Source organism: Miscanthus floridulus, chromosome 8, assembly GCF_019320115.1.
Source record: "Miscanthus floridulus cultivar M001 chromosome 8, ASM1932011v1, whole genome shotgun sequence".
Lineage (NCBI taxonomy): Eukaryota > Viridiplantae > Streptophyta > Magnoliopsida > Poales > Poaceae > Miscanthus > Miscanthus floridulus.
Window position 1 is genome coordinate 42,333,254 of NC_089587.1, and position 11,408 is coordinate 42,344,661.

At 44.1% G+C, this 11,408-nt stretch overlaps 1 pseudogene; it reads left to right on the top strand.

The window, feature by feature from the left end:
* Positions 1-884: 884 nt before the first annotated feature.
* LOC136468943 (noroxomaritidine synthase-like) lies at positions 885-10,205 on the top strand (annotated as a pseudogene).
* Positions 10,206-11,408: the final 1,203 nt, after the last annotated feature.

The following is an 11,408-nucleotide window of genomic DNA, read 5'->3' on the forward strand; positions in this document are numbered from 1 at the left end:
CTTTGTTAACCCTTTTTGCCCGCCACGGTTAAGATTTGTGTAGTAGTGCTATTTGATGTCATAAATATTTGTAATTTCTCTATAATTTTAGTTAAACTTGAGATGCTTTGACTCTTTAAGAAAGTTGGAATGACTTATAATTTGGAATAGAGAGAGTATGTGGCAATGGAAGTACCATAGCAAGGCCCTACTCTTTGCGGTTTTTGTGTGGCTACAACATCTTCTCATCTAGATCCCATTTTTTCCTCATCAACCATCCAAAAAACTAATAAATGCTGATAAAAAATTGAAGGATAATGATCCAAAACAAAATTCCATATCTTGATTTCGTTGGATGACCTACATGCATGGTACTTTAATTCGAAGGACGTTTGTAAGCCATGTAAGATTCTAATTATTGAAGAAATATGAATTACCCTGAAATTAGGTGGTGGTTGTTTTGGACCTTCATATAACTCCTATGTATTTTAGCTCTGTTAAAATATAATTAATTTCTAGATTTAATATACTAGACTATTTTTGTGGTAATACAAAATCATGGTCATCCAGTCCATGTTCCATTTTTATCCAACCGACCTTCACTGCCAAAATTAGTTGCTACTACCTGTAAGAGGTTGGTTAAAAAAGGCTAGAGACAAGCACTTGGCGTCTAAACTCTCATGTGTTTGTCATGAACATATACAAAACACCATATTTATTGTGTGTTTAATGAAGTAGTCCTTGCAAGATTTATTGTCCATAGATAGATGTTAGTAGTTGCTTTCCATTTAATACAACAAGAATTGAAGCTTCTCTATAAAACTAGCTCCTGCTTCTCTATTCATTTCACTTCAGCATATAATATATAGGCATCGCACATACATAGTGGTTAGACATTACAAACTATGGCGTTGTCCATCTTCCTATATCTATTCATCTCCACAGTACTAGTTCTAATTGTATCATTTTACTTGTACATAATAAAGTCAAGAGGATCAGAAAAACCCTTGCATAGACTGGCCAATATTTGGAATACTCCCTTCATTCATAGCCAATCTCGGCAACTTCCATGACTACCTCACTGGCGTCCTTGCTGCGTCAGGGTGCAACTTCAAGGTGCAAGCTGGTCCAAGCAGCACGCGATTCTTCATGACAAGTGACCCAACAAATGTTCAGCACATCTTCACGACAAACCATGGCAGCTACCTAAAGGGAGAGTCGTTCGCTGAAGTCTTCGACATCGTGAGTGATACACTCTTGACTGCAGATGGTGAGGCCTGGCGCCAGCAGAGAGCCAAGACCCAGAGCATACTGAGCCACCCAGAGATCATTTCGTTGATGGCTTCTTGTTGCCACGGTAAAGTGGTGAAGGGCCTCCTCCCCTTCTTGGCCCGTATGGCGAGCACAAGGACTCCATTCGACATGCAGGAATTGATCGGGAGGTTGGTGTTCGACCAGACTGCCACACCGGTCTTTGGCGTGGACCCTGGCTGCCTGTCCCCTGACATGCCATCCATGCATGTCGCGGATGCCATGAACACGGTGATGGAGGTTGCCTTGTTCCGTCAGATCGTGTCGTCTTCTTTCTGGAAAATGTTGAGATGGTTAAATATCGGTCCGGAGAGGAAGCTCGCGGCCGCACATACGGTGCTACATGGATTTGTCACCAAGATGATGGAGAAGAGGAATGCTGAAAGGCAGCTCGGTGTTGATGGGCATGCACTGTTGAATTAGAACTTGGACTGAATCTTATCTTAGCCTAAACATGATCACTAACTAAATATTATGCAAAAATTAATATAATACTAACCAGAGTTTGTAGATGTCATCTGAGTGCCTCCGTAGACGTAGAAGAGTTGATGTAGATGAAGTAGATCTTAGTCTTCACCAGACTGTGAAGAACACGATGTAGATCTGCAATAGTACCTGGATGTGGGTAGACGGCCTTCCTAAACCCTCCAGCGCCTAATCGATCGGTTATGTGAATAGTCACGTGGATTAGAGAGCTTGTGACACCAGGGGCGTCTCTCTTATTTATAATCGCGCTGTGGGTCAGGGGGCCAAACCCTTAGAATTTTAAGGGTTGCCGTCGATCACGGCATTTCTTATTTAGTTGGAAATAAATGACAGGTGGGTAGATGTAACACCCCGGTGTTACGATCTTATTTAGCGCCGCGATTTAGGTCTAAGTCAAATTTTCAAAACAAGTTTCTTGGAATTTTTGATTTAAAACGTACTTGCCGTGATGAGGGAATCGTGTGTGACTTAGTTCGTGGACTCAAATCAACGCTCAAGTTAAATTACGTAGTACGTAGAAATATTTAGGAGTGTCCGATAACGATTCTAGTAAATAAGTATCGAACGGCTTGTTTAATTGATTAAACATGAAAAACAGTTTTATAAACAAAATAAAATATAGTTTGTATTTAGTACTTAATAAATCGGGAGCACAAGTTTAATCAACAAAAATGCAACCCACGCCAGTTCGGCTGCTCCACGGCGCAGCTCCTCCAGCGCCGGTGCTCCCTGTTGTTCCATGGTCGTCTCGCCGTCGCTCGGCCGCAGCGCCGTGGGCACCGAGCCCTGCTGCTAACCGCGCGCGAGCACGCCCGCGGCCCTCGGGTCCACGCCGGGCCTGCGGTTTCCAGGCGTCGTCTCCCTCATGCGCCTGCTAGTCCCGCTGCGTGGTCCAGTGCCGCAACCGCACCGCGTTTCCGTCCGCACCGAGCCTCGGTGCCTCGCTGGCTATCCGCACCGGTGCCGGCCTCTCCCGCGCGCCTGGTTCGCCGGTGCCTGGGAGTTCGGTTTCGCCAGCACCGAGCCCCCGCGCGCCTCCATTTCGCCATCGTTCCTTCTCCTCCGCCGTGCGTGGCCGTCGTGCCCGCCTTGGCTCTGCGCGGGTCTGCTGCTCCTTGGTACGCCCGGGCAGCAGCACCTTGCCTCCACCGTGCCTCTCCACCAGAGCTCCGCGCCGCTCTGGTACGGCCGCTCCACCGCAGCACCCGCTGGGTCGCGCTTGCTGTCGCCCTGCCGGCGGCTGGCCTCCTCTGTTCCTCGGGATGTAGAAGACGAATTGAAGGTGAGCTGGGTGAAAGTCCAAGACAAAAATTTATACGAGGTCTTTACTGCGAATACGTGAGCCATCGGAATAGTATTGATTGTACTACGGCGTGATTTAGTAGAAGCTCAGGGGTTGTTTTGCGAAAATGCCATGCTATCAGCCGACTGGGCCGGCCTGCTATCTACGCTGCGGACTGGCTTGGCTGGGCCGCGCCCCGCCTTGGGCCGCTCGCGCCCCGCCCCGCGTTGGGCCTGCTCGCGCTGCTCGGCCGTGCGTGCTGTTCCGCGCCTGGGCCGGCCGGTGGCTGCCGCTGCTGGGCCGACCGGAGGTCTATGCGCCTGGGCCGCCGGTTGCGCTCGCCAGCTGGGCTGGCCTGGTATCGCTGGTCTCCTCTGGGCCGTTGGTGCCTGCTGGCTCCTTTGATTTTCTAAAACAAGTAGCTAATTTAGTTCGGGAATAAAAGTGTAAAATCAATATACATTTGCGTAGTTGTCCAAAAATTATGAAACCAGTTTTATCGAGTTTCTAACATCAGGACCTACCTGTTAGTATAGTCCGTTCATATAGTGTGATAATATTTTTGGAAGCGATATAATTAATTTAGGGTACTTAATATTATGAAAATATAAACTTGTACGAGTTTCCATGATAAATTGGTAATATTGTTGAATCTAAAATTTGTACAGTAGGCTCCTAACCATATTAGGTATTCACTATAAGTTTTGTAGCTCCGGAATAATTAGTTTGCTAAATAGATAATAATGTCCTATTGTGAATAATGATTAAATCGATAGAATGGGATAAAGAAACGACTTGGGTTTATGTAACGAAAATAATTGTTAGGAAATAGCGTCTTATCCGACAACGTGTATATGTAGCCTAAGTACGGTCGTCGTTAAAACTAGCTTGTTAACTTGAGAGGCGTAAAGCGTATTTATACGAGTCACGGTTGCAGCTGATTAATCACATCTTTGCATTGCATCGCATGCATATCATATAGGTACGATGATGGACCAACGGATCAATCAAAGGATGATTTGGAATCCGAAGATGATGTAATGGTATTCTCTCCAGGAGATGATGCAATGGGCTTTCTATCCAGATGATTGTGGATGATCTGAAGATGCAGCTACTAACTTTTTAATATATCTTACCCAGGCAAGCCCCGGTGCATAACCCCTACTTTCTGCAGTTTAAATTATATTTGTGCATTAAGTTTTAAGGAGTTGAATGAAACCCACTTGCATATATATCTTTATCCTATGAGTCTTACTAGTATGACAGGATCGTGTAGAAGGCTATGCTACAGGACTCCGGTAGAAGTCGAGTGATTGCCTGTCACTCGCGAGATATAGGAAATATGTTACTATATGATTATCACTTGGAATATATAAAAATGGTGAAAATAAAAAATGGTGACCGGGCAGGGATATGGTTTTGGTATTGGTGGGTGTAGGAAGTTGTGTCGCCGCGGAGGCGGGTCATAGCTTGGTTACACCGTTTTTCCCTGTCTGGTCGGTTAAGGACCGATCGTTGCATACGACTCTAGGCAGGTCACAGACTTATTATCCCGAGCACATACTTGTGTATGGGCGCTTGGAAGACTTGTTGCTCTCTTGTCGCGGATCCGGCTCTTTCCGGACCGACTGTCAGAGTTTGTTTTTGGTGGAGGAGGTCCTTGCACCGCACTGAGTCCGGGACTCAGGGGCGGGGGCTTGGAGTCCTAGTTTGGACGGGGACCTGGACACCCGGGACAAGAGAGTGATGGGTTGGTCCTGCTTGTGCCTGGGTTACAAGCTGGGCGTGTGTTTTCGGGGTACCTAGCTGGGGGCATTGATTCGCGAATCGCCAGGCTATCCGGTACGGCTTGTCTATGGTTTAGCATCGTAGTAAGAACTGAAGATGAAAGATGGAAGATGGAAAAGGAAATCTGATTGCTTACCACTTGCTTGAAAGTAGTACAGGTGCTTACGTAGAATAGTTAGTTAATGAACCAATGCGACTATTATTAAAAATCAAATATAAGGACGCACGCTTAGTAATGCTTTCTGCAAATGCAACCCACAACCAGATAGTCTTGCATATCCTTGGAGTCTGTTCTTTTCTCCTGTCGGGTAAGTCTTGCTGAGTATAATTGAGTACTCAGGGTTTTATTCCCCCTGTTGCAGGTGACAGGTGGATGCTAGAGCTGACCTTTGTGTATAGATTCCTCCTGGTGGGCTCAGCGAGGATTTCCTTTACGCTGCGATCGTAGTTGTTATTTATAACTCTCACTAAATACTTTTATAAATGAAAGTTTCATAATCTGTTGCCGTAGTCCATATATATCAATACTTCATCATGTCATTAATGGATGTTTATTTCCGCTGTAACTCTGTTCACATGTTTCTATTCCGCTGTTCAATTAAATTGTTTATAACTCTGATAACATGATTTCATTCTGCTGTTATATTAATAAATATTATACTCTGATGTTGTATTAAAAGTGATGTAAGAAATGGTTACGAATGATGTAAGCTTTATTCTCTCATTTGTGATCCTGATGGCAAAAATGTGGATTTTCAGGTTCTCTCCTGGGGTGTGTCCGACGGAACCGAGTAATCTAGTGTTCTCCCCTGAGTGCTTAGTGTCTAATGGAAGACAAGCACTCTTGTGAGGCATTAGATTAGGTGGTTCTGCCACAGTAGACCAAAAGCTTAACGCTTAATTAATCTCGTAATTAAGTTTTTGATTAGCCGAACCGATCACATTCCAACATGGACATGACAAGGTGATGTCCATCGACATCCTTTCTTACTACATCACTGACCTGGAATGCAGCGATATCATTGTAACACCTCTGGTGTTTTGACCTAGCACTAAAACTTGACATGTCATCATATGCATTGCAAAGCATTCATAAAGTAGGAAATTTTGAATGCATTCACTAAATAAGCTTTATTTCATAGTTGTTATTTTATGTGATGTAATGTGATCCAAAACTCTAAATAAAGATTATGACCTCAAGGGTCAAATTTCATGTGATCATGTGAGACCATGTGTTAATTGACTCAAATAACCCTAATGGGCCATGTTACTGGTCAAAAATCAAAGTTAAGTAAAAAGGTAAACAAATTAAATTTGAATTCAAATTCAAATCATAAAAGTCCTTTTTGCCCCTTTTGTCTAATTCAAAATCCATTTAAAATTTGGGGTTGTGACAAAAAGCAAAGTTGAAGCTTATTTGATAAGGATCAACTTTGGTATTCAATGTTTTTAAAGTTTACATATAAAATTTGGAGTAATTTTGAAATGATTCAAATGCTCAAATGCAAGCCAAATTCAAATTTCAAAATGGAGCCAGAATTTGAAAATGTTCATTAAAGCAAAGTTGTAGAGTTTTAAAAGTTGAGCAACTTTCATTTTTGGAGATTTTCAACTTCTTTAGAAAAATTGGGAGTAATTTGCAAAATAAACGCAGTGGCAATTCTGTAAATATTTCAAAAATCAAGTTGACAACAGGGCGCCACCGCCCCACTGCCGGCGTCCTTTCTCCAGTCTTCTAGGCGCGCCCGTGGCTGCCCTCGGCTTCGCGCTGGCACGAATGGCTCACTGCGTGTCACCCCCTCACTCATCTGGCCGCGCTATAAAGCCCCGACGACGTTATGTGCTTTTCTTCCTCTCCTCTGTTTCCCGATGCCGCCGTCTCAACTCCGGCGAGCTCCCCTCGCCTCCTCAGTGCAAGATAGCCCCGGAAAAGCAGTGTCCCAGTTTTGCCTGCTCCTTGTGTCTCCAACCGACCAGTTGTTACCACTTGATTTCGCCGAGAACTCGCTGTCCACGTTCTTCTTCCTCGCGGCCGGCGACCTCGACCGAAACTCCGTTTCACCGCGGCCAGCATCATCCGGTGAGCTGTTGCCCTTGCTTGTTGTCTCTACAGCTTCGTCTCGATGCTGTAGTACTTAATCCACTCTTGTTTGGTCATTTTGCCCACTGCAGTCGCCGGAATGCCGTCGTCGACGAGGTCCGCTCCACCGTGATCACCGTCACCGTCGAAACGCGTCACCATAGCTTCTCTGGTCTCGCTTGTTGCTTCAACACATTTGGGGTGAGCCACTGATGCTTCCTGGACTCTTTGTTTCACCGTTACCGGCCTTGTTTCGCCGGCGTAACGCTGCCGTGCCACCGCGTCCGCCATGGCCGGCGTCAGCCTTGTTCCGTGTCGTAATCAACCTCCGTAATGCCACAGATCGATGCGCCTAGTCCTTGTGAACGTTTTGGTACTTTGGCCGTCGCCGTTAGGCTCACCGTCGGCGAGTTAGCGCCGATCAGCGCCGTCATCGCCGCGGTCAAAGCCGAAGCTTAGGGATGACAAGTGGGTCCCGTATGTCAGCGACGGTATAGTTCAAATGGAATTTTTCTATTTCCAGAAATGGATGAATAGTGTCTGTTTTTGTTATTTTTGTGTAGATTTATTTAGAGCTCCAAAAATTATAAAAATTTTTGTGTGACCTCTCTGTGATGAATACTATTTAGGAAAAATATGAAGTATTGATTTATAGAACTTTTTGAATGTGATGAAAATTGCTCAATTAATTGATAAATGTAATTTCCATGATTTTTGTAGGCTACTGTATAATTCCAAAAATTATGAAATTTGTTTTGGTACACTAATTTGTCATGAAGAAGCTTACATAAAATTTTGAGGTCATTTGGAACAAGTTCATTTTTGGGCTTATTTCCAAATTAATTCAAAAATGAATAAAAGTAAACCCTAAGTGTTAGGTTAGAGTTTGATCTTGTTTTGGTCATGTTTTGTGACTAGTAGGGTTTCAAGATCAATTTGGTCAAGTCACTTGTGTGGTCCTTGATGGTAGAATTGCAAGTTGGTTTTGTTGGCTTGCAACTGTACCGTGAAGGAAAGTTGTATTCAAGGTGTTATTATATTTCATGCACCATGAAAGCATCATGTTTACATTATCATCATGTTGAAGCATATGTTATTATTTCGTGTAGAATCTGAGAGTGAAACGATTCTAGTTGAGCAAGTTGTGGAAGAATCCCCGGTTGTCACGGGATTCGATAATTGTGGTACTGATCCGGAACCCGAGATCGTCAACGAAGGCAAGCCCCGGTTTATGCATTAAACCATTACCTTGTTTACTTTGAAAAGTTTATCACCTATGTTACCTATTGCATTAAGTTGAATTATTCAAATGTTACCTACTTGATGCATTGCCTACCTTGTTAATTGTTTACCATCCTTGAGGATGATTTCACTTACAAAGGCGTAGAATGCTTAGTATGCTTTATGGTAGGCTTTCAAAGTAAAAGTTTCGTTACAATCAAAGATGGCATACTGGCCAAAGAAAGAAAGAAGGTAGAATGAACTAGAGACTAGTCGGGTGACTTATCTTGAATGTTGGGTAATGTTGCCGACTATGTCGCTTAAAGGCCACTCATTGTGGATCTTCTGAACGAGACACTTTGTAGTACTGGTCACATACTCCGGTAAGCCTACTTCGGCTAAACTGATACTAAGACGAATGCCCACGCACTGGGAGTGGAGAGATAGCGGGAGTAGCATGTACCCTCGTGGCTGGAATGTGGCCGGATTTGAGGTGTGCTGTACTCTCGGGTGGCGTGGAGACGGCTTAGTATAGGACGATCCGGTAGCGAGGTTGATATATGCAAGATTAAGTTCTACATATGTCGTGTGATAAGGAATCCCCAGCTGGGACTTGAATCAATTCGAATTGCCGGTGCTCCGCGGATATGGAGACTCGATTCATTACAGAAGCAATGCAGGACTGGTGAATTACTAAAACTTGAGAAAAGGAATGGAATGAGAAGGATTGGAACATGGGATATGAACACTTAGTTTGAGATAATGAATTAAGAAGACTTAGGGGTAAAACTTGAAAATAGAATCAAGAATAGTAAGCTTTTGGCAAAGAACTTTTGAATCTTACTACATCCTTACCTTGCCCCAACACCTGCATCTTTAAAGTCGTTCACCCCCTGTTACGTTGGGTCAGTCTTGTTGAGTACTTTTGTACTCAGGGTTTGTTAACCCTTGTTGCAGGTGAGTCGCATGCGCAGGCTTGTTTTGGTCCCTACTGCATGTCTGTGTTTGAAGTCAATGACGATGAGGAATGATGAATGGCCTTTGGACAAGGCACTAGTTTGTATGATAAATAATGTTAATGTAATATTATCCCGCTACTATGGTTGTATGACACTTATGGTTTTGTAAGTTTAAAACAACTGGTTTGTAAACTATGTTATCTTAAGACTTCCGCTATATTTCACTCTGATGTATATATTTGAATAAACTGTGTAATCTGCAATGTCTGTGATTGGGATCCTGTTCGAAAAAGATTCGTGGATGATTCGGGTTTTCCGAGGACACCCGACAGACCTGTTAAGTTGTTGGGAACTCGTGTACGCTACCAGAGGTCTGTTAAGACAACGATAGGTGCACGTGTGCCCGATTTCTTAGGAGGTTCTGCCACAGTCATGTTGCGCAAGACGCTTCTCAACTACATGATCGGTGGGCGGGACACTATCGGCACAGTGCCTCCATGGCTCTTCTACAGCCTCGCAAACAACCCGAGCGTCGTCTCCAGCGTTCGCAAGGAACTAACGCCAATCGCCTCTCGCATCTCCACCACTGATCCTGGCAAGATGGTTGTGTTTGAGCCAGCAGAGACAAAACCTCTGGTTTACCTTCAAGCAACCTTGTTCGAGTCCCTGAGGTTGTACTCGCCAGGCCCAATCGAGCGCAAGAATGTGATGGGCGATGACACTCTGCCAAGCGGTCATCGAGTGCGCCGTGGTGAAGCCATCTTGATCTCCATCTATGCTATTGGTAGAATGGAGAGTGTGTGGGGCAAGGATTGCCATGAGTACCCGAGAGGTGGCTCTCCGAGGATGGTACCAGGTTACAGTATGTGTGCCATTTTGCACATTTTTGGCTTTTAACGCAGGGCCGAGGATGTGTCTGGGCAAGAACATCGCGATCATGGAGATGAAGACTATTGTTGCCGCGGTGCTGTGGAACTTTGATGTGGAGGTCTTGGAAGGACAGAGCATCAAGCCCAAGTTATCGATCCTTCTGCAGATAGAAAACGGACTCATGACACCTAGTTCGCTTGATCGTATCAGCCATGCTTATCAGCCATGATATAATATTTTTCTCTCACAACGAAACAGCATCGGCCGGCTTATAAGCCACAGAAACGATCATGCGAACAGAGTACATAGTTACTGTCAAAAAGAGAACAGAGTGCAATGTGCTATAAACTAAAATTCTGTGCGTCTCCTCTCCTTCGTAAATAATCTAGTTGCACATTGCATTCCTCGCTGACCTTCGGTGTTACTATCAGGCCCGGTCCTGTCAATTTAGTGGCGTGGAGCAATGTTAAAAAAGATAGGCCCTTTATTGTAACTATAATAAAATGTTTTTAATAATAATTTTTAATGCATAAGAAAACACTTATTAAACAAATCATAAACGTTACCTTAAAATTTTCTACTAACATTTGCGGAAGCAAAGCCATTATTGATGATGGCATCAATATTAATCTTATCTAATATGTTTTTCTCAATGCATAAAATAGCAAAAAACCATCTAATTTTTGTGACGTTACGAACCTTAAATGATTCTTCAGTAATTTTAGAAAACTATTAGTAAGTAATTTACCAAAGTATGCCATACTAGATTCAACATTAAAATCAGAAGAGTTATTAAATTACAGCAAAGTTGAGAACATGAGATTATGATTATTCACTAACAAGTAGTCTCAAGTCACACTTCCCTAGCTATGGGGTTCCCAAATCCCAAATCGGAGTTTCAGACGAGTCTCGAGTCTTATGCCGTAAAGGAAAAAAACTGGGGGCAAAGACATTAAGCATTGGATCAAATAAAGAGCTTAAGGGCAATTGGGCAAATTATTAGTACCGTACAAACCTGAACCGTTGAACACTTGCATAGTCACGTGTCTTGGAACAGAGTGATCTAGTGGCCGTCGCCCTTCTGCGTTTGCCGTGATGTGTTGCTAGTCATCAAACACCGACACCATCTTGCGCCTTCTTGGTGCCGACATCAGGAGTGTGAGCCGGTGGCGGAGTCGATGCCGAGGGTGAGAAGAGAATGGGCGGTGCTCCCTTCGGGATTATTGGCAAGAGCTTGTTCTTTGGTGGTGGAAGCGCGGTACACCGGAGCCCACAAGTTGTTCTTCTTTCTCGGCCCAAAGTCAAGGGCATTGGCTTCGACGACATCCCTCTCACATTGGTAAACATTCTAGAAATTTCCTGACACCGTGGTGACACCGCATGGACCTGCCATCTTCAGCTTGAGGTAAGTGTAATTCGGGATATCCATGAA